The sequence below is a fragment of the Halyomorpha halys genome, unplaced genomic scaffold (assembly GCF_000696795.3).
Source record: "Halyomorpha halys isolate HHAL.00 unplaced genomic scaffold, Hhal_1.1 Scaffold41.1, whole genome shotgun sequence".
In the NCBI taxonomy this organism is placed as follows: Eukaryota; Metazoa; Arthropoda; class Insecta; order Hemiptera; family Pentatomidae; genus Halyomorpha; species Halyomorpha halys.
Genome location: NW_027115338.1, coordinates 505,937 through 530,065, shown reverse-complemented (window position 1 = coordinate 530,065; position 24,129 = coordinate 505,937). Strand labels below are relative to the sequence as shown.

Below are 24,129 nucleotides of genomic sequence, written 5' to 3'. Positions count from 1 at the left end.
GTAGAAAGCTTAGAAGAATATTCCATATCTACATTTTTACAAAGCCCTTTATTTAATTTTTCTGAACTTTAAATTGTGGCTGTTTAGATAATTCAAAATTATGTCTTTCCATTAAGAAAAATAATGAAATTATTTATTAATGAGTTTCATTGTAATATAAAATGTTCGCCCACTCATGTATTTAATTGTTAAGGTAGCCAAGCTTTTGATTAATTATCTAACTGTTTAAAGTTGTATACAAGATTACTGATTTAATATATTGCTTGTTTGAGAAAGAAAGAATTATTATTAACACAAATTTGAATGAACTCCTTTTACTCTCAACTTTTTATTTTAAAAAACTTCCAACGTTTCGGCCCTTAGGCCATTTTCAAGGAGACAAGCTATAAAAATTGTTTTCATATTATTACTATATTACCTCCTCACACAATACTAATGTTTTTGAACATACCCTAATAATTGATGCCATGATTCATTAAATTTTTTTGCAGGCCAGTGCCCATGTCTTATATCTTAAAAAAAATATTAAACATATATCATAACATTTTCAAACAATCTTTTTAAAACGATTATTCACTAACAAATCACGTAATTTCAATATAAAAATATTCATCAAACATTGTTTTTCGTTTTTTATTAACCTCATAAACAATATCATAAATGAAACCTACCTTCGACAGGTTAGGACACTGTTATCACTTTATTACTAAGCCTAATTTATTTACAATTTAAATCATTCTTTTTAAATTTGTTGCTTATAATTTAACATTATTTAAAAACATAATTACTGTATTTTTATTATATACACCCCCTTTTTTTCACATATACACCCATATATACATATATACATGCACATGTATATATGGTGCAAATATATATGTCTATATAATGTAGATATACATCTGCATTTATAAAGAATTTGAACATTTCATCTTATAACTAAGATTTTACTAATAATTACATAATTATCTTACTAAAATTTTTAGAATAATGGTGATTTAGTCCTTTAGAATCTGATTTAAAGTTTACTGTATAATTAATATTTTCTGAAATGTTAAAAAAAAAAAAAACATGATATTCCAGTATTTTTCTTCTAAAAATATTATTTTCTGTATCACTTTGACTTTTTTTAAATCAAAACCATGTTTATTTTAAAAAACATGTTGCACCAATGCTGTTTTCTTTTCTTTTTTTTTTTTTAATATTTTGTATGCCATTTTCGTTTAGATACATTCTACTTTTAATATATTGCTTTGTTTCACCAATATATAACGCAGGACAATTAAAATCGATTTATGTCAAAGTAAGGAGCATAAAGGATTGCAAGGATTGGATACAAGGGGAATTCGATGGTTTGGTGGAACCAAAATGCTCATCTTCATTAGTTCATTATGTTAAATAGTTCATTATCAACCTGGTAAAGTGTCATACGTTAAATATGATTCTGTTAGTCTCCCAGACCCTACGAGTTGTTATATTTTATGTCAATCAGGTAGCTTATATAGGTTCTAATTGTTGATTATTAAAAAAAATATCAATAATATTTTATACTGAAAAATGTTTTAGTATTAATTGAGGCAATAATAAATAAACAAAAAGTGAAAGGAAAAAAAATATGAATCCACAATGTTGCCATTTATACAGATGATATATGCAGTTTTGAAGTGTGGTCATCATTGAATACTCAGTTGTGAGCAGCACTAAATTAATAAAGGATTTAAATATTCATCATGATGCTGCTCAGTACCATTGTTAATTTTGTCAAAAATGGCTAATTTTTCAGTTAGTCAATTTTCTAATTTTGAAAGAGAAAATGGCAGACTCATTTTCAAAATACTAGTTTGAAAAGTAATGTACAACTTATATTCCAAATCTTTACCGTCATGATAAACTATTTCACTGTCAATTCTGACATATAACTTGCTTGCTTTTAATCGAGTTAGTTGACTGGGATAGTAACTTTACAACTTCTACAAACTCCTTCACATTATTCATCCCCTCCCCCCCCCCTACCGGACAACATGATTCTGCCTATCCATTCATCTTTCTTCTTATTGGGGTGTGCTAGTTTCCACCCTATTATACAGCTGTCGAATGACTGTTGTAACGATGCCTTTATTTTTCAGAAACCGTTAGTAGTTAATGATAATCATAAAAGAATGGGCCTTAATTAGATGATGTAATTCATATCTCATCTACTATTCTTTACCTAAGATATCTCTCCTGTATAATTTATTAAAGTATCAATCATGTACCAATGTGTCATTAATTGTATAACAAATATAATAAAATAAGTATGTTCATGTTTCAGCACAGATTGTCAGACTTTCACCTTGAAACTATGTTAACTAACTAATACAGTATCGCAAAACCTGAATATAGGTTTAAGGTTTTACAATGAATGCTCTGAAATAGTTACTGTGCGAAGGTAACACTATAGAATTAATACTTTACACAACGTATCTAACCTAGAAAATTCAAAACTGCTCAAACTTTGTCAGTTAACGTGTTTGAGAGTACAGCCCATTGGAGCAAAATGAATGCAAGGATAGATCAATATTTGTTTTAATAATAAATTCAATTCTAAACGCCCTAAAATTTATTGATGATCAATTAAGTGAAATTATTAATTCAGTTTTATCAGCAAAATCTAATGATATATAGAGGATTTGAGGTTTTTAAGATAGATTTACAAAATTATAGCTTTATAAATTGAGATGTTTCGTTGTAAAACATAATAACCAAATTTTTTATAAATTCAAGTTTTGGGCGTCATCGGTTTTTTAAAGGCTGATTGAATTTCAATCATTAATAAATCGAAGAATTTTGAGAAAATTTGTTTTCTTAAGAGAATAGTGTTGGTACTAATTTGTTGTTAGTGACCCCTGATTAGAGATAAAACACTGTAATTTACAAATGTTTTAATTTTGTCAGTTACCGAGCGTCTCAGTTTATTATAATGAAACGTAAATTAAAAACATAGATACATTTCCATGAGGTGAGAACTACACATTGCGTTGCAACACTAAAGATCTGGCCTTTGAATTACACGACGGCTCTACGCACCTCCAAGGGGCCATTAGAAGTTGCCAATGAATCACGAGGAGCGAATGGAGGTTGTCTGGTGTGAGCTATGTTCTACTAACTGTTTACTAGTAGCCACCCAGGTAACTAAGAGTTATTGACTGCAAACAAGGGAGCAGCAATGTAAACATAGTTAAAACAATAACGGAGTGAAGATAAGCCCCTGGCTGACCCATAAATTATCCTCAACTACCGACGATTAGTTCTGGGAATGGCGATGTAGCGTTGGACCCAATCAACGGTCTGATTTACTTCTTGCCTAATAGGAATGGAATAGGTTCATCCATTTTTTAGACCACCTATCATATTTTCTAAATTGATTATTAGTTTTTAGAAAATTTATTACATCACGGGGGTCGATAATTTAGGAGAAAAAATATATTTATAATGATTAATATAAACAATCTATATAAATCATTCATCATTGAATATATATTTTTTTATTCAATAAATAAGTCGCATTTGTCATTGGAATAAAATGTAATTGTGATATGCTATTTTAACGTTAACAAAATGAATAAATAAATATCAGTGTGTCACGAAACGGGAAGGACAGTACCAAGCACCCCCTTTTCCCGAGTTTGAATAGCTCTCCTATTCTTCTCCTGTCATAGATGAAAGTGTATAAAAATATTCGACATGAGCATTTTTCTATATATGGTTATTGGTATTTTCACATGGTGAATTATGGAAGCATGCTTCATGGATACTTGGTAGAGATTTGTTATTTACTATCCAATGGATATGGCATTTATTTATGATGAATAAATTAAACCTTACAAATCCTCAGAATCAAGAATTAGTCGGAAATGTGCTTCATATCGTTAATGTAGTTACTTTATTAGTTATTATGACGTTCTTTACAGATTGTGATGGTTGTCTGTTCTTAAAACCTTTTTTAAACCAGATCGTAACATTTTATAGTTCAGTACGTTGAAATGAGCCTCCCATGCTCAGTTCAGAGCACGGGTTCGGTTCCCAACTGGGTCCTTCAATATTTATTTCGCTGCGGCCCCGAGATTGAATCTTGTCATTCCTACTCAGAGGCTCGTTTGGACCTGAGCCTTAAAAAAAAGAACATTTAAATATGTTCAGCAATGGTTTAACAATTTTTTTCTAGTCTTAGAGGATATGTTCCGGTTGCCATGGTGAAATAAAAACACTGGCGAAATCTACAGAGACAAGAGGTGTTACGATTGGTGAAAACCAAACTCGAGCGATATGTTTTAGGGGAGTGCATTTTATTTTTGTGAAGGCGACAGTTTTGATTTTGGAACACGTATGTTCAGACATGTGGGTTTTGGTTTTGTGAAGGTGACAGTTTGATTTTGGAACATGTTACGATTGTTCAATGTGAAGTGGTGATAGTTTAAAGGCCCTCTGTCTTTACTGTTTGAACGAAAATAGCACCATATGAGAAATGTCACCTTATATGTTTTGTTTTTCAAAATTATGGTGTTCTACTTCAATGGACGGTCATTAACACTAGAAGTGGGGATAAAGTGCAGTGATGTTTCTTCAGCTTGTCCTGGATAAGAGAATAATAATGTAAATATAGTTATTAAGGTTAAGCATTTAAGTTAAGGTTAAGTCAACCTATAAGTTTTAATTGTTTTATTAATTGATAAGAATTCTTTTTTTCCTTTTTCATTCTCTGTATATATATTTCTTATTATTATTAAACATTTGTACATATTGTTCTGCTGTTCTTTCTCAACTTGTTAATTTACTTATGTTTTTTTTGTTGTTGTTCACGGAATATTACGATAATTCAACAGGTGGGTAGATAACACCCCTAGGTTTTCTGTTATCTACATGGAAAGGTATTCGCCAGTGGTCATAATTCAACAATTGTTTATATAGTGTTAGACTTTAGCTATATTGTGGGTATAATGCTTTCGGGTTTTCGTTATTTCCAAGAAAAAAATAACGTGGCGCCTAAAGAGTAATTTATTCTTTTGTCCTTTTATTTCCTTTTGCGGTTATATTTATTTTTTTTTATTTTCCTTTAACTCACCCCCTGCTCCGCTGAGCGTGGGCAACTATAAACGATAAACATATAACTAAGGTTAAGTCAAAATTTGCGGTTATAAATATCTGTCAGACAAATTGTAATATTAAAACATTCATAGGATTACCTGTTTCAGGTTCATAACACCTGACATATTTTGAATATTTTAGTACTTTATTATTTTATTTTTATACCAGATCAGCCTGGTGGGCCTTACATGTTTGATATAACTTATATTATATATATTTTTTTAACAGTTGATTGTGAGGGGGTATGGTCATACAAATGACACCCCTAACTATATACAATGTTCTTATTAAAATAAAAAAAATAAAAAATAGCTAAAAATATTGCTTCTTAATAAAAGAGGAAAGTAAAATTAATAACAAAAAATAATGATATTGGTACAATTAAATAAAACAAACAATTGTCTTCTAATAGTAAAAAGAAACAAGTTAATTTGAAAAAGGGAAGAGAGAAGAAAAGAGAGAGCAAAAAAAATAATAATGAATGAATAATAATAATATGTAAATAGAGGTAGAGTGACTATGAATTAATTTTATATTTATTAAAAATTTATAATAGAATGGAATGTAGCAGTCTGGGCTTCGGTCTTCGGGTTGAGGTTGGGTTTCCCAGGTTGTAGGTCACTGCTCCTTTAACTGTCGGCAACTGGGAGTGGAACTTCATGAACCGTTTTTTGATATAATCCTTTATTGACTCCACTTGTAATTCTCGATGCAATTGGCTATTTCTTATGAACCAAGGAGCATTAAATGTGATTCTTAGGACTTTATTTTGAAGATTTTAGTACAAGGAGCCTAAGAGATAGCTATCAGATAACTCGCAATGAGGAACAACTTGCTAAACATCTTTTACTTGTGTCCAATATTTCTTTAATTTCATGAAGTTCGGAATTAATGTTTCTCTCAAGCTTCATTTAATTGTTACAGCACTGCTTAATAATTCATTATAAAAAACGTATTATTTTCCTGTACTGAGTCGCAGTATAAAAAATCAGAACAAATTATTACCTTAGTGGGCCATAATGGTTTTCAAATAAATAATTTTCTAGATCTATTACACATTATAATTCAAAACTTTCTATAGAAAATAATAATTTTTTTTTACAGTACTCAGGTCGCAATGTCCTCCTGGACCTTTATGGGCCTAATGTGGTTCTGAATAATGAGAGCTTTGGACAGTGTTTCATTACGTATTTTACTGTTTTACGTGTTTACTCATGTTGCTGATAATTGGAATCGACCTATAGTGTTCGACAACCTGGAGAGTCGTGATAATCATTTTTGATTTAACATCAGAGTTTGATTTATCTATTAACCATGGTAGATTAAAGTAAATATAATGATTTATCCTCTCACCAACAAGTTAGCGAGATTTGTTGGAAGAAAATATACGTACAGAACAGACCTAAGACGATTATGAAACACCAGCTTTAACTTATCCTCTTTGAAAATTCAGTAACACGGTGACCTCGGAAGAACGGTTATAGACGTAGGATCTAAGGACTAGGTATGTGAATTGAGCTAAATGGATTTAAAAGAGAGAGAGAGAAATGCTTTATTCATTCATGCTGCCCAAATACATCGAGTTGCTACATTACACAACATATCAAAATTACATATTTTTACATGATATAATAAAAAGGAAAGAAAAAAAAAATTTTTCCAGTTTTCTTTTAATATATTAACTGATAAAAAAATAATGAATATTAAAAAATGACTATATAAAAAAATAATAATAATAAAATAACAAGATAGACCGTGAAACATTCATAATTTGACTTATAAAGGAAATGAAGTTCCCTACCAATTCACAAAAACCAAAAAGATAAAATAATCAATACTATTAAATGATACAATTCCATTCTAAATATTGTTGAAAAGCTGGATTTTACTTTGTATATCTTTTAATCTGCATAAAAATGAAACATATTTGATGCTTGTACCCCATATTCAATAAGTGGACCTAAACCAATGCTCAGTCTTCTATGGTTCTGTGTAAGTCCATTCAATGATTGTGGACCCATCTGTTGTCTTCCAATCTAGCTAAGTGTCCGGTCCGTTTTTAGTGTTCTGAGTATCAGGAATTCTTGTCTTGCAAGTGCTACAAACGTGTCAAAATTTTGAAAAAAAAAAAATACATGTCTAGCATTTTGTTAATGCTATTTGTAAATATCATTTTGTTCGAGAACAAATATCGATATTCTAATTCGAGGAAAAAAAATATCGATATTATACTATGTAATATTGATATTATAAAATCTTCTATTGATATATCTAATATCGATATTATAATAACTATGCAAGACTAAGTAATAATATTTGTGTTATATCGTTGTCCATATGCCATCCTTATTTCAGTCAGAAACGGTTAAAGGCCAGTAGGGTTGACCAAAGCTCAATAGATTTTCTCTTAATATCGAAACGAACAAGCCATTCGACTAATTCAATTACAATAAGTCGGTTTTGGTTTTATTATAATCGCCTGTCTTCCCAGAAATCTTTTATTATTTTAAATATCGGTTTTTGATATTCAAATTTTAATATTGGTATTTCGATATATCAATATTTTTCCATAATCCCTCCTAACAGGGCTTTCACTACTAGAATACCTTGATACATTATACAGCTTTGTTATTGGACGGTACATTCATAGTAAAGAGAAAAGTCGTATGAGTCCTAAGGACCCACTAGGTATTTTTAAATATGGTGTTCATTAATTAAAGAAGGCTTCATTTTTGAACTTCTGATAAAAACTAATTTTGGGTTAGATTTTGGAAGGGAAATGATTTCCATGTTTTAGTGAAAAACTGATTATAAAAGTGGATTCGTATTTGAAAAATTTTTAAAACCTGATAAACAAAATCTATTCATGACCATACATGGTCATTTCAATACAAACTCTTTATGTTCTAAATGTGTATAGTGGTGCATCCAGCTGAAGCTATCCATTCTACAGGTCAATATTCCTTGATATATTCACTGATTAATCGAAATGAACTGAGTGAAGATAAATTCTCTCAATTAAATGGAAATTTGAAACTTAGGGGAAGGAAGATGACTTCAGTCTTCAAGTACTTGGGTTTTTTCTTTGCATGTGGCAATGAGGTAATGAATCTATGAGTCGTTTAGAATCCAATGCAACTATGTTGGTTTAAAATTTTACAGCTGGATAAAAACCTACAAAATATTGATTTGTAGAACAACGAATAATTTTATCGCAGACTTAATGCCATCTTCAATTGTTTTCTTTCAGGGATCTTAAATATAGGAAATTTCAGTTGCAATGTGTGCTTACATAAGGAGAAAATTACCAGGGGATGAAAGCGTCCGAAGGCAAAATACATAAAAACATCTAAAGGGTTCAAATTAAAAAATCTCAATTTATATTCAATTTTTGCGGTGATAAAAGGGTTATTGATCAATTACCTTTAAGGCATTGGTAATATAGTAGTGAATTTTTCAGATAAAATTATTAAGACAATGATAATTTAAAAAAAATTACTTCTGGTAGGTCTAAAAACAATAGTGATGGAATGAAGGTTTCCATACTGAGGTAGACAAGCCAAGGATGAGTTCCTTTTCGTTGACGGGAACTTATTAAGTAAGATATGACGTCTCATCGCCCAAGATCTAAGCTGCCCATAAAGGATCTACTAAGATTATGAGACGATAAAAATGAAGAAAATTTTAATCCACTATTAATTCCATTTGAGGAGAGGGTACTAGCGGTACTAATGAATGAAAAATACAACTTTCCTTGGTAGTGGGGCGCGCTAATAAACAATGCAGCTCTAATCAAGAATTAGCAAGAGCTGCAGGAGACTAATGCAGCCCCTTGCGAACCAAGATAAAGCTGAGTGCTGTAGCTGCTTTATGGCCACCGCTTCTAAGATTCCTTCGCTGGGTCCTAACAGGTGTGAGTTAATAATATTAGGAGAGGAAATAACATGTAAAACATTCAGCTATATACATCAATTTTACTAAACATCTGAAATGGAACAAATATAGTTAACAGTATTAATTACTGAGTACTATATCTATTTTATCAGCCGTCATTTCCAAAACCCTCTAAAGTCGACTTTTATCAATATTGAGTTAAGGCATTGAGACCAACTAACATAAATTGATCTCCAAATCATATATTGGTGATATATATATATATATTTTAAGCTTGACCAAAAAACTATTTTGAAAGACGTTTTTATATCCAAATCTCTCCTAAAGTTTTGAGATTGTTTTATTCCAATTGTCGCTTAGTGCCTATCCACTAGTTTAAAAGGCAACCATTGATGAAATTTTGTAAAAAAAATTTTGTTCATTATGGTATTCAAGAATAAAAACAGTAGTCTAAAATTTTTTAGGGTGGTCATTTCGTCTTGCTTTTTTCCATTTGATTCAGCGTAAAATATATATATATATCTCGTACAAAAACTAATATTTCATTAAAAAACACACGTTAAATCGCCCTGAAAATTTCTTCCACTATTAGAATTTGTATCCACTTTTTTAAACACTAAAATCGGGCATTTAATTAAGAGTGAAAGGACCTGGTCGAATACTTATTATAAGTTGGAAGGAACTTCGTGTATATTCAATAGAAACTAGTACTCGTAACTAATGCTTCTAAAGAGAAAGTTTATCACAGATTTACATATAGATCAGACCTCATTGATGCATGGGACTTAAAAGGCTTGAAACATGTTACATACTAACTAGGTAAAAGTAATTACCATTATTAAAGTATATTCAACTTCATTATTTTTTTATTATTATTATGGATTTTATCAGATTAATTTTTTTAAATTTATTTTCACTCTATACACTATTCTAAATATGGGTGATTTTCAAACAACGAGAAGTTTTCTAGTATTACATAAACAAACTTGTTTACAAGGGTGATTAACTTTCTTGTCGGTCTATCTCCACGATCTCGGGAAACATTTCTTTCTGATAGACATGATGAATTAATTATGTTACAATGGTTTACTACTAGGCTACTGGCCATGCACATTTCATTTCTCTTGACATAGGAACATTTCTACATTGAAATACATCTTAACTTTAATTTTATGTATCTCTCAGAAATAATGTTTTTATTGCATTGCGACTTTAATTTTAACGAATAAATTATTTCAATTAATTTTTTGTCGTGTTAAAGCAATCTGTAGATTAGTTCAAAGTATGCCCCAGAAAAAAATCATTTTTGTGGACAAATAAAATCTCACAATGAAGAATTTTTACTGACACACATTTTTAAGAACAAAAATATTTGCACTGTATTTAATGTTACATTTATGAAATTAGATTTCAAAATTAATAATTGGTCACTAATGCAACCTTAATGTACCTTCACGTAATTATTTTTGTTCGTTTTGAAATAGCTCTAAAGAGGTTTATCATGGCCTTATCAAAACGTTTTGCGAGCTTTTGTGTTTGGCAACTGAAAACAAATGGGGAATCTACCACCGAATTTTGAGACAATTTATTACCCAACATAAAAATTGGCTCGATTCACCTTTTTTATTGCCAGATTATATTGAGGAAAAATTAGAAAATAAAACATTCTCTGTTTTAAAATTGAAGACCTGAGGTTAGTAACAGTTACTGAATGTTGTAAAATGGAAAAAAATCGTTCATGTAAGAAGAATATCTTTTTTTTTTTTTTTTTATTTTCAAACCTCTTTATTTTTATATATAGTTACAAAATACAAATATATAATACAATACAAGAAGAATATCTTTTTCATTAGTCTATTTTCAAATCAATATAACAAGCTCCATTATCAACGGGAATATAATATATTCTTGCGTTTCTGGTGTTTTCGAATCAAGAAAAGTCGAATACTTGCGGTTTGTCATGTTTTATAAAAACGGAAAAAGTTGTAAATTGTTGTCGTAGATATTTTATTTTTAAAATTTTAAACGCTGCTGAGAGAATAACCGCACAAAAGTAGAAAATTAGTAGACATTGTAAAGTCAATTAATTACGTTCCCGGAATAGCAAGATTATGAGCTATTTCTGATTTCAGGGATTTATAGTTCTAAAATGGTGTTTAAAATGGAAAAAAATTGTAATCTGACACAAAAAATGTATGTTTCCTAGATACACATTTAATCAAATATCTAAAATTCAGAAAATTATAACTCTACTTCACCATTAATATTTGTTCGGACAATAAGTTCACAATCTCTTCATTCCCCACATTTATCATTTTAACTAAAATTTTGTACTTTGAGATTTCCAATTGATATAAATTCTCTGTTTCTTTGGAAACATGAGACGATTAAATTAAATTTCTATCGACCACGAAAATAGTTTATGGGATGCTCTGAAAAAACAAAAAAAAAGTCGGGTTGAACATCTTATTAAAAGTTACACACCCGATGAACTTGATTTTGCGGCATCACAAACCGTCCACGCCAAAGGAACCGATTGCGATTGTTTAACACCTTCCCATTCTAGATATATCACAAAGGAATTTTCAATGCCATTAAAATTTATGAAGGTATCCTACAAAACAATGGCTTAGACGATTTGTTTCTAGAATGATGCGTCGATTTTTTAAGTAGTAAAGTCATATTGTTGATTTTCATAGCATAAGCGACGATATGGTGCGTAGTGGCTCATTAGATAACATGCTGATCAGAAATTCTATCAGCCCAATCGTTTGTAGTTAATCCAGGAGGTCGTGGATTGATGTTGATAACATCACAACTATACAGGAGTGCTGTTAAAGAAAGAAAATTGTAGTAAACTGTTTTATAAATATATATTCACACAGAGGGTGTCTGAGAACAAATAAAGCCTCTTGAATTTCTCTTTGAAGAATGACAACCCAGTTTCAGACCCAATAACTGCTGCCCTTTTAGATATCTTATATCGCATTTAGGTCTTCAAGATAATAAAATGTTTGAAAATGTCGAAATGCAAATGGGTGTTGTAGATTTATGAGTCATATATTGTAAATATCAATTGAATTGATAATTATAATTTTTAATAATAAAAAATAGTTGGGTAGAACAACTTGATTATAAATGCATTATTTACTAATTAATACTGTTGTGTAATAAATTATACTATGCAGTGCCACAATAAATATTGATTATATTTATCGAAATATATAACTATGTTGAATACTTTTCAGTCGATAAAAATAAATTATGAAAAATATTAATTTAGTTTCTTTTACCACTTATAATTAGAAAGTTTGTTTGTCTTCAAAAATGTATATTAATTTAGCAGTAATGGTATTTTTAAATAATGTTTTATCACTTTTATTTTTAAATATGGGAATACATGATTGACAATTGATAGTCAGCAGCTGGAATGAAACCATTATTAAGCTATCAAAATTTTAAATAAGGATAAAAACAGGAACTAGCAGGATCATTTATGTGGTTTTCATTTCCAAACATGATGCGGTCATCAATGGTATTCATTTCAAAATTTTAAATATTATTGAGATACAAATTTATTGTACAATCACTGATGAAATTTTACTATAGAAAAAAAATCGTCCAAACATCAGTTATTTATTTTATACAAAATTGAACAACAATCAAATAATTTTATTCGGTTCCGTCGAAATGGGTTACTTGGTTTGTCCTGACAATACTCTTTGTAATGGTTAGTAGATTCCTTAAAAATTCATTCTCCAATTTATATCAATGCCAAAACTAAGATTCATCTTGAGTTAATAGGACCAACTATTACTATTTACATTATATTAACAAAAAATCCTACATTACCCAACTAATACCATTGAACGTGGTACAAACAAATATAACACTGGAGTCAGTATTATTGCTACAATATAGCCCCAAAAACATATTTATGAAATTCGTTATAATGAAGTACTCAAGTAAAAACGTGAAGACGGATGTAGTTACATTTCACGACGGTTAGTGGCATTCCTGTCATTTAATTAATGAGGATATGAAATCTAATAAAATATTTTTTTCAGTTGATTTGAGCTTAAATTGCTTAAAATCTCACAAGATACCGACTAATTCAAAACATCGAATTTTTAAATCGGGTGTAGCTAGTATAAAATAAGTTTATGTGACACCCCTAAAAACTTACCTTCCTTTTGCTTCGCTGTAGTCCGGTAAAAACAAAACAAAAAAAATACATATATCAACATGGTACAAACTTTCGAATTTATCTCTCATTTATAATCAAAGGAAGGTAAGGTATAAATTTCGAACGTTGTTGTAAGCTCCCGTAATTGAATCGATAATGCAGAATACAGACAAAAGTTTAAAATTTGGTTTTAAGTAATCCTCTTTGACGATTTGCGGTTTTCTACAGTAAAATTCGGATGCACTATTTCATTTACTGGTAACAGAAGAAACTGTATCAAAAATTTCATCACACAAACAGAAAATACATTCCATTTATAAATGGTACTTATAACATATCCTAAATGTCCATGCCTACTGTGGTTGAGTGATATTCACAATTTATCATGTTGTGAAAAGGAACCGAGAATTAGTAACACATTCACACTAGATTAGTGACAGGTTGAAAGTGAAAAGAGTATTTAAAAAAAAATGAAGGAAACAGGACCTGGTTTCATCCCCCTTCCTGCGAGGTGGCAGGGCAGGAAAGGTTCCAAAAACCCTATTAACATCACCTCATAACTCCATCTTCTGATGCACCCCCTCCCCCTCCCTTCTTTTCGACTTCTTACTATTTTTCTGATTACTTCACCATTATCTATCGTCTTTATTAATTAATGTTTTTTATTTTTATCTTATATGCGATACAACACGAGGAGGCCCCTCACCTCCGGACTCAAAATAGCTCCTTTTTAGAATGGATAGCACATATATAACATTAAACATAACAGGTAACCTTAAAATACCGAAGGTAGTAAAAGGTAAGACCCAACACGAATTACTTTTCTTTTTCACAGTAATGGATTTATTAATTCACTTTTTATTTCTGTTTTAGGGGGATCGGAAAAAAAAGAAAAAAAAAAGGACCTTGTTTGTTGATCTAATTGACTATATGAATCTTATAGATACTAATTGAATGACAGGAACAATATAATTAAGAACATTCTTCTAGCTAAGATGGAGAAGGACAGCGTTGATAAGGGTTCGGCCTGAGGAGGTTCTAGAGCCGACAGAGACACGCTTCTGAGGCATGTGCCACGGATGAAAAGGCTTGATTAAGCTCGGGCATGACAAGGCGTGGGAGAGGCTCGTCTCTAATGCCCCTACATTAGGCTTCTTGCTATCTGCTCTTGAATCTGTTCATTAACTTATATCGTTCGTTTCAACTTTCCAATAATAAAATAACTATTTAAGTCATCACCAAACACAGAAGTAGAATAACGAGCAAAAATATATAATTATAGTACAACATCTTCTGATCAGCATCAAATCAAAACCCGGACTATCTAATCAGTAAGGTTAATCGAAGTATCATTGTGATTCTCAGACAGACCTGAGTCGCGTATCATAGCTTGAAATACAGTTAACTAAATGGATTCTGCAGATAATCAAAGAAAAAACCAAAATGTCATGTACACAACTGCTTCCTTGAGGGGATGAAGTAGTTTGATTAATATAGAAATTAATAGTGTTGTAATGAGTTTTCAAAATCCATATCTCCTTAAAAACGGCTGACTCCGTCAACTTCACTTGAAACTTTTAGTAGCAAGTTATTCCATTACAATTGTTTGCACTTTAATTGTGCATATCACCATCAACGATTTTGTTGTACACTATTTAACCAGGTAACTGAGGATCGTTCTGACCCAATCTTCGAAAAATGGAACGTAAAACGTCCTTGAGTGTGAAAGCTTATGTAGAACTTTTTGAAGTTCATCCCAGCAGACCAGGAAACCTGGGATTCCAGTAGTCCTAAACTCCATCGCGCCACTATACAATCCAATCGCTCCAACCAAGCATGAGGGAGGAGCATATGATGGGTTTACTTATTCCCAGTCACACACAGTGGATAAAAACTGCCACTGACTCCAGTCTTCAGATCCGTATTGAAAATTTTATTTTTATCAAAATATAAATAGATATTTTACGAAGGGAATTTTAAGATTTCAGTAAAGTTGGAAGGGTTAGTTGGAAGTGTCAGGAAAAACGCTTCATTCGTAAAAATGAAGACACTTTCAGGATAGCATCACTAAAAGCGTATGTTTTATTAATGCTTTCACGAATTACATTAATATATTGTATCGATTCTAATGTATTCATTCATTTGAAACTGTGGCATTATGGTTTACGAGCTTGTTTTGTGAACCTGTCTCCTTGTTCTGAGAACAATAGAATTGATACTTTTAATTGAGGATTTAAGCCCTCATTAAGATAAGTTATGATATGTAAACACTTCTCTAACCTTCAATTACACATGAATCTTTTCTCAAGTAAGAAATGAACAACCCACAGATTAAATTTTCTTTATAATTTACAAGTGGACATAATAATTAAAACATTTATTTCGATACGTTGAAAGTTGAGGAAGATCTGGGTGGCGGTCAATAAAGGTATCAAAATAGTAAAAGAAAACTATTTATTGTTAACTAACGTTTCGCCCCATTTTACAGGGCTTCGTCAGGGCTGATAGGAATGAAATAGAACAGTTAAGTTGGTAACAGCCCTGACGAAGCTCAGTAAAATGGGGCGAAACATTGGTTAACAATAAATGGTTTCTTTTTGCTATATTGATACCTTTATTGACCGCCACCAGGACTATCTTCCTCCAGCTGTCAATTTATTTCGATTTGTTTATGTACCGAAACTGGATAATATTTTAACCGAATTTATTTTAGTGAAATAAATAAATTATTTCTGTGAAAGTTCTGGAAGATTGGAAGACATCATAAAGGATATAATTTAATTTCAAGAATCAGGATTTTTATTTTTAATAATCATACGTCTTTGTTATAACATAAATGTACGTGCTAATATTATTTTATGTTTAATAGGTATAGGTAATCTCACCAATAATGCAGGGCTAGCTGTATATTCATACCCATTTCTATTTACCTTTGGAATAATTACTGGAATTTGTGACATAAAAAAAAAGTTGAATTTTTTATAATTAGTATTTATTTTACATTAGATGTTTCTGGGATTCGCCTTCTGCCTAGTTACATTGTCAAACTATATTATTAATTAAATGACATAAATATATATTATACTACATAATGTATTTGGTGGAAGAATGTTTTTTAGGGAGAAAATGGTATTTTCTATGGCTGGAAAATCTTAGTATTTTAATGAAATACTGGATTTAATAAAAGTGACGCATGGTAATATAAGAGGAAGTATAGATACCCCAGAAATAGATTCAGATCCAGAAACAAAGAAATATATACTACTACAACAAATTTAGCGGCTAATCAATAACAATAAATTTAACAAAAGCTATTATTCAGTTAAAAGTTAATAAAGTAGTAAGTTAATGTTTAGCTGGAAACCAAAAGATAAGTAAAGAGAAATAAAAGTGTTTTCTCCATTATATTCATTTCCCTCTCTCTTATGTTATACTGATGTGGTGTTGAAACAAGATGAGGTTATAGTAACTAACGGACCATTTGGGTTTGCAGTCGACTACATACGTGAGGGATTTCCGGACATTGTTGAGTAGAATGTGTTAGTACATCAAAGTTGGTCGAAATATGCATCACTTGTACCAAAAATAGTATTCCATTAATACACTTACATTTGTTGTAGTATACGACTATTAGACGAGGTAAATAGTCAGTAAAGTAACGAATTTTTGTCTCTCTATGTGCTAATGGAACGTCATTTCCAAAAAAAAAAAAATTCGAGATATTAATTTTCGCATACACTTATATGTGGTCATTGATGGGAATGCTTTTAAAAAAATTATTTTGTCAAATATGGAATGTTTTCTACACCATTTGTATAAATAACTAAGGGAATTTAAAAAATCAGCATTTATTGATATAATGATGCTGTGTGTCACCGGACTTCATGCGATCATGGGAAATAAACTCTCGAGTAACGTATATAGAGTGCCTATATTTTCATACGAATTATAGCTTCGTATTAAAACAAGGTGGGAATAAATCAACTTGTCACCGGGGATCACGCAATAAATCTCAAAATTTTTCTCACTTCTTCAAGCATTAATCCTGGACGTGTTGAGACAAAAAAAAAGGGAAAAGAAGTATTGTAGCTAATAAGTCAAGACAGATGGGTGGCAGTAACCTTTTCACAGTTTATCCGCGTGTGGATATCCACCGGACCGCTTTGAAATGTGGTTACATAATTCTCCCTAGCCGAGTTGGAACTCATAGGAGAATCCGACAGATCGGAGCGCAGGATAACAGGTGCTCTGAGTAACTGCTCACATTCCACACTGAATAAACTGACCAATATTTAAGACAAATACTAAACTTGAGCTGAAGTAGATGATTAACAATAGCCTGAGCGGGTCTAATCACAGTACGCCCCTAAATCATAGGCGTCTATTTATTTGCAAGGGAGTAAATCTGATTCTTTCTATTAGCAGTGATTCTTAAATGCCTTGTATTTCATATTAGTGTTTTAATAAAAATTAGTCGTTAAAATAAATGTTTAATTTTAGGAAGCGATATGTCAGAATTGCAGGGCTTAATCAAAGGAGAATTATTACAACAAATGAGTTTCATTGTTAATATTTAATCAAGTATTAATTCTTAGTGTCCTTATCATTATTAAATGTTTATAAAAGAATAATTGATAATCTTGAAACTGTCTGTTCCTCAACACAGACAATTATGAAAAAATCATATTTCTTCACTGAAAATCACTAATAATAAATTAATATGCGACCATTCCAGGTTACCTTCTACTTAAACCATGTGATAAATGAATATACAATGACAAGCAAGATGCAATTTCGAGAACAAGTCAGTGGCCCTTTTATAATTTAGATCACTCTACATCTTCTACGTTGTCTTCAACCATGACAACGTCAATAATAAAGACTGTCAAGTTTTGTGTGATTGACAACCGAGATAATTAAGAACTATGAGTTTGTATTATTCAAATGTTATTTCTATTGAAAAAAATTCATGTAGTTATTAAACTACATAATACATATTAAAAAACATATTAATGTTTGCGCTCAAATTAGTAGAGTTTACTTTTTGTTACACCTAATATTGATATACTTTTTCATGATGAGTAATATACTAATTTTTGAATGACTCAAGGAACAGCAATTAATTTGTTTTTATTCTACAGCAATGCTCATTTCCTTTGAATAGTTTTGCAACACCAATTACACTAACTTAACTAACATACTTATGTTTTTTTTCGGGAGACATAATCAACAAAAAGCTTATGTACAGAAAGTTGTGGATTCTCCAGTTCACACGTTTCTACTTAAATAAGTTACAGTTACGATGTCGTATTCAATTTAACTTTATAAAAAAAACTTTTTGTTTCTCAGAAAAACTGTTTTTATCTTCAAATACTACCATCTACCAAACTTAAGACCAAAACGTAATTGTAGTATATGTAATAATTAATACTGTATTTACTAACGAGAAACCATAAAGTAAATTATAGGTCAGTGATTAAGATAAATATGAAATAATGGTAAGGTATTCACAATTTTGAGTCGTTAAAACATAGAAAGAGAAACTCAAGTTATATTTTTTCTTGTCTAACAGAACTTAAATTTATGAAATATAGATTTAAATTATTTATTTTTTTTATATTTATTAAAATGTTTGATTTATCTGAAAAAATTGTTTATTGTTAACTATTGTTTACGGATAATAACAGTTTTATTTAAATTTTAAAAAATAGATAATACAGATTAATTATAAAAAATAGATGAGGATCATCTCTCATTGAATATTGCTAATTTAACTATTAGATACGTGCTAGAAATCCATACATGATGTTTTATATATTCAGTAGATGTATTTTTAGTAAACGCTAGAGATTCATGTATTAGAAAACTTGGCTACCGTGGGGGATTTATTATCATTCTGTCATTTCTAAACGAACGGAGCCTAGCTGTACTGGTTCGTGATGAATTCTCCCGAACTTTACCTCTCACATGCGGTGTTCCCCAAGGATCAGTCTTATCACAGATCCTCTTTACCTCTTTACACGGCGGACATTGTAGGACACAACTACAGAAAGCGACCATCCCTACATATGCAGACTATATCGCCATCTATAACAGCTGTGTCAGAGCCGCTACAGCCCTGGGTCACGTCGAAATTGTATGTGAAGATAACACACAGAAACTTCGGAGCATTAACATCAACGAAAATCCGACTAAAACCGAATATGTGATATTTGCTCTGAAGAAAGGGGAAAAATGTGCACATTACAACGCTCTTTCCGAGTGGAGGTGAGGTCTACGTAACTTACACAGCTCCACGAGATTTTCTATCCACCGACTGTGCCCGAGTTTATTCAACGGAGGCACATCAGATTCTTTGACTAACTGAAGACCAAGATCAATTCATTTTTTTTTTTCCCGATCCCTCTAAAACTGAAACAAAAAGTGAATTAATAAGTGCATTACTGTGAAAAGGAAAAGTAATTTGTGTTGGATCTTACCTTTTACTACCTTTGGTATTTTAAGGTTATCTGTTATGTTTATTTGTATGAGATTTCCATTCTGAAAAGGTGCTATTTTAAATCCGGAGGTGAGGGGCCTCCTTATCAATACTCTCCGAGAGCTAACAGTAGAGAACATAATGTCTGGACGTGGCAAATGTGGGAAAGGCAAAGACCCGATCATCTAGAGCAGGACTCCCAGTTACCAGTCGGTCGTATCCACCGTCTCCTTAGGAAAGGTAACTATGCCGAGAGAGTAGGAGCAGGAGCTCCGGTGTATCTCGCAGCAGTCATGGAGTATTTGGCCGCTGAAGTTCTTGAGTTGGCCGGCAACGCAGCCCGTGATAACAAGAAGACCAGGATTATCCCCCGTCATCTCCAGCTCGCTATAAGGAACGACGAGGAATTGAACAAGCTGTTGTCGGGAGTCACCATTACTCAGGGCGGAGTGCATCCCAATATCCAGGCCGTTTTACTGCCGAAGAAGACAGAGAAGAGCTCTTAAGCCTAGCGACCGGCAAGCTTCTATCAATTCACTAACGCGTTCTACTGCTCCTATCAGGGGGCAACAGTGCCACCAGTGACCAATTACAACCAGTACAACACATACATTTTTAACCCTAGTTTTTATTTTTAGTTATAGTGCCGTCACAGCCCTCAAGTATGTCCCAATACTTTTGACTCAAGACCAAGAACTAAAGTTCAGCTCATCTCATTAAAAAGTCTCATTAAAATGCTGTTCTGCTACAGTAAAAGCAGAAAGATTAGATCCTTATACTTATATGTATATATTTATTAATTTTCTGTTATTTCAGATGATAGGGGTTCTGAAATAAATACAAATTTTAGTAAATATTACAACTAAGATAGGTGGGCGAAATATGGCTTAGTGCTGAAAAATAATACAAAGATGGGATTACTGAAAAAAAGAGTAAGCATCTGTTTCTATCTGGAAGAATGGGCTCTGTAATTCACGTTTTTTTTTATAGAGGTGGGTGTAAGTTTAGTAAAAACAGGAGGTAAGTAAAACCTGTGGTCAGTAAAACCAATCCACTTTTATGAGACCATCACAACTTTAGCCCAGCAAAAGTGACAGTGACACAATTTTCAGTTTTAGTTTTAGTGTTTTTAGATTTAGTGAAAAGTCAAAAAATTGAAGTGCGCCCCAGCACCTCACATATTTTCAAATTGAACAGTGGAATTTCAAAAATTTTGTATTATATCGAGCCATCCCTTACAATGGAGCGCAGCTCCAGTAAAAGGACAAAAATCAACAAATTGTATATATATATACTGTATTGTACGTATGTTTATATTTTGTAATTATTTTATGAATAAAGGGGGTGTGAAACAAAAAAAAAAAAAAAATAAACCTTACCTAGGTCGTGTTAGGGCCTCCTACTTAAATAAAAAAGAAATCTAGGTAGAATTTGATATTTAAAATCCAGATTGATATTTCTGTTCACCAAGATAAATTTTCTATGTATACTAGTTATAAAAAAAATTATGAGGAAATAAAAAGGTTTAGTAAAATAATAAAAAAAAAAAAAGAATCTTCAAGAAATTCATAAAATGATTTACACCAGAAGATATAAAATGGTATAAAATGATTTACACCAGAATCATGGAATGATCTACAACACAAGTTTTCCCTGAATGACTAGTATACCCTGGATTATTTTAAAAGTATCTTTACATTGCAGTTTTGAAATGAAGAACCGTTATTCTGAATGAACGTAGGGAATCAGGAAACACGTGAGGCTCAGGACTGACAGACCAATGGTTTTGTGTTAAAGTTTGTCCAGCCTCTGTCATCACTTAAGAGTCTAATAAATGTTAACATATTTATTACTCACTCCGTACGAGCATATAGAATGTTCTTTTTATCAGACTAAGAACTCACTTCAAATCACTTTTAAAAAAATATAATATTTTCTTCAGAACTCTGATTTCTCTAATAATTTATTCTTCTTATTATTCTTACAATTTATGGGTGATTTATTCAATTCAAATCTGTCACACATTGAACTTTCCCATTTCTTAATTGATCTCAACAGATCATGCAATTTTCAATAGATTATACTTAAAAAAGTTTGATTCATGTAACTTTACGCAGTATATTTTTATAAATTAATTTCTAGTACTCCCATAGTTGTTTGATTAAAAAAAAATTAAATTAAAATTATTTTGAGAGTTGTACGGGGTGGATTCTACGCCCGTTATGACCGTTAATTTGGGATATTCATATTTAAAGATTTTTATTATTATGAATTATCTAAGTTACAACAAATAAATTAATATATGTGCTTACTACCTTATTAATAAAATTTAAACAGTAACATTCACATTAAATGATGGTCAAAGTGATTGCCTCGAACATTAAGACGGCCTCGGCATCTTTCTACCACAGAAACAGTACCCAGTTTTAGTACTGTTATAGCACTGGATATGTTTTTGTCACGTCAAATTTGACATCATTCGATTTTTTGGTTTAAGGTGATATTAAACAAAAACTATATGCAAGCTTGGTCAAAAATCAACGACAGAAGGATGATTTAACAAAAACACTTAAAAGGAAACAAAAACACTTTCTTTCACAGAAACAATGGCTGGACAGCATCTGCGTTATTGTTTTCCAAGTTTCAACCATCTTTCTGTGCAAGGAATGAAGACTATTGAACAGGGCTGCATATATTTACTTATAGCATAAACCAAAAAATCAAAGGAAGTCAGGCAGCCTGACAATAACGTAGCCAATGCCGATCGGCTACTGCTGTTGTGAAAGAAAGAAAAGGCAGAGCCTGTCTTAATGCTCAAGGTAATCACTCTTACCAACAAACAGGGCAAAATATATGAATGTTATTGATTAAATTTCATTAAAAAAGGTGTTGGAACACATATAGAGTTATGTATTAGTTACGGACTGTCAGCTGACAGGTCCATATCAGCTGATCGAGAACAGCTGACCGATTGTATATATATAGACGGACAGGCTCCGCAAATAGATTAGTATTTTATAGCAGTTCAAGCGAGTTTTTCCTTCTTCTCTTTTTTGACATTGTGCTTTCGCCAATACTTAACTTATTATAACCTAAATAGTCCAAAATAATAAAAATATTTAGACATGGATATTAACTAAACAATATGTTAAAGGACAAACCTTCATACCTTCTTTCATATGAATTTTTTTCTCATTTTCTGCCTACACTTGATCCCTGGCCTCACTATACCAATTTTTATCCAAGGAGCCTTCTCAAATGTCAAGGTAAAAACTAGAACCCTGTTCCTGGTGTTAAGAGTCCGATTATTTCATCTATTAAGTGTCCAAAAGGTAAAATAACTGGACATTCCTTAAAGTAATTAGGAGAGAAAAAATTTGAGTCGTACATTTACGATTCTAGATAAAATAAAGAAATGCAAGGTAATACAATCAAAATGATTAAGATAATAAATTAAAATTAAGTTATAATAAATAAGTGCAAAATAATTTGAGGCATAACCTTATTTCTTAATGAAATATTTCAGTGCAGAGAAAAAAAGGATATTGTAAGAAACAAAAAAAAAAGAAAAAGTTGATAATTGAAAAACTATGGCGAACTGTCTATTGGAAAAAATAGTTCAAGTGCTCTGCAATACAAGATGCGGTAAAGACCCACCCGTATTTTCTATTGAAGGCAGGATTAGTAGACTCCTTAGACGGGCAATACATCGAGAGCTTAGTGGAAATGGGAAGTGAAGAGATATAGAAGAGAGCGGCTAAGAAGATTAGAGTAACCGCTGCTTTTGAAAAGCACATTGGATAGTTGGGAAGAGAAACATCAACACCTAAGAGGGTAAATAATCCACGTATTTACCTTGGCGTGTACCTGTTTATCATAACCATTGGTTATTTAATTTGTAATAAAAATAAATTGGTGAATAAAATAAAATTATACATAATAAATTTGGACAGATGCTTCTCTCAGAATTATAATACACTTAGATTTTTTTCCGACAATGAAAAAGCCAAAAGGAGGATAGTGTGTTCAAGGGAATCCTATAACATTTGTAGGTTCGTAACAATTTTTGACGACTCAATTGATTTTGATCGCTTAAATTACTAAATGAGATCCCTGATTTTTTAAAAACAATTTCAGCTCAAAATTTTGAGTAATTACTATATTAATAAAATAGTTAAATCTGTCAGTCTGTTGCTTTGAAGCCAGTTGCAGTTGTAGTTGAACTGCACAATCGATATTTAAGTTGGATGTTTCAGGTTACTCAGTAATATAATGCGAGTGTTCTGAAACTATTAGAGCTCAAAGTATTGTAGACATAAAAAAAAAAAAAAAATCCGGACTACGAACATAATCCTATCCTATAATACCCTATTTCTTTTAAGAGACGGGATGCTAATGCATACCTCCTTAAACGTGTTTGTTAGTGGATTGTTATTAGAAATAATGA

The 24,129-nt window shown here is 31.3% G+C and overlaps 1 protein-coding gene and 1 pseudogene across 4 annotated transcripts in view; one reads left to right on the top strand and one right to left on the bottom strand.

Moving 5' to 3' along the window:
• The window catches only part of LOC112210022 (growth hormone secretagogue receptor type 1-like), a 372,925-nt gene that overhangs the window by 33,235 nt on the left and 315,561 nt on the right, over positions 1-24,129 (bottom strand). The window lies entirely within an intron of this gene.
• LOC106688206 (histone H2A-like) lies at positions 19,824-20,189 on the top strand (annotated as a pseudogene).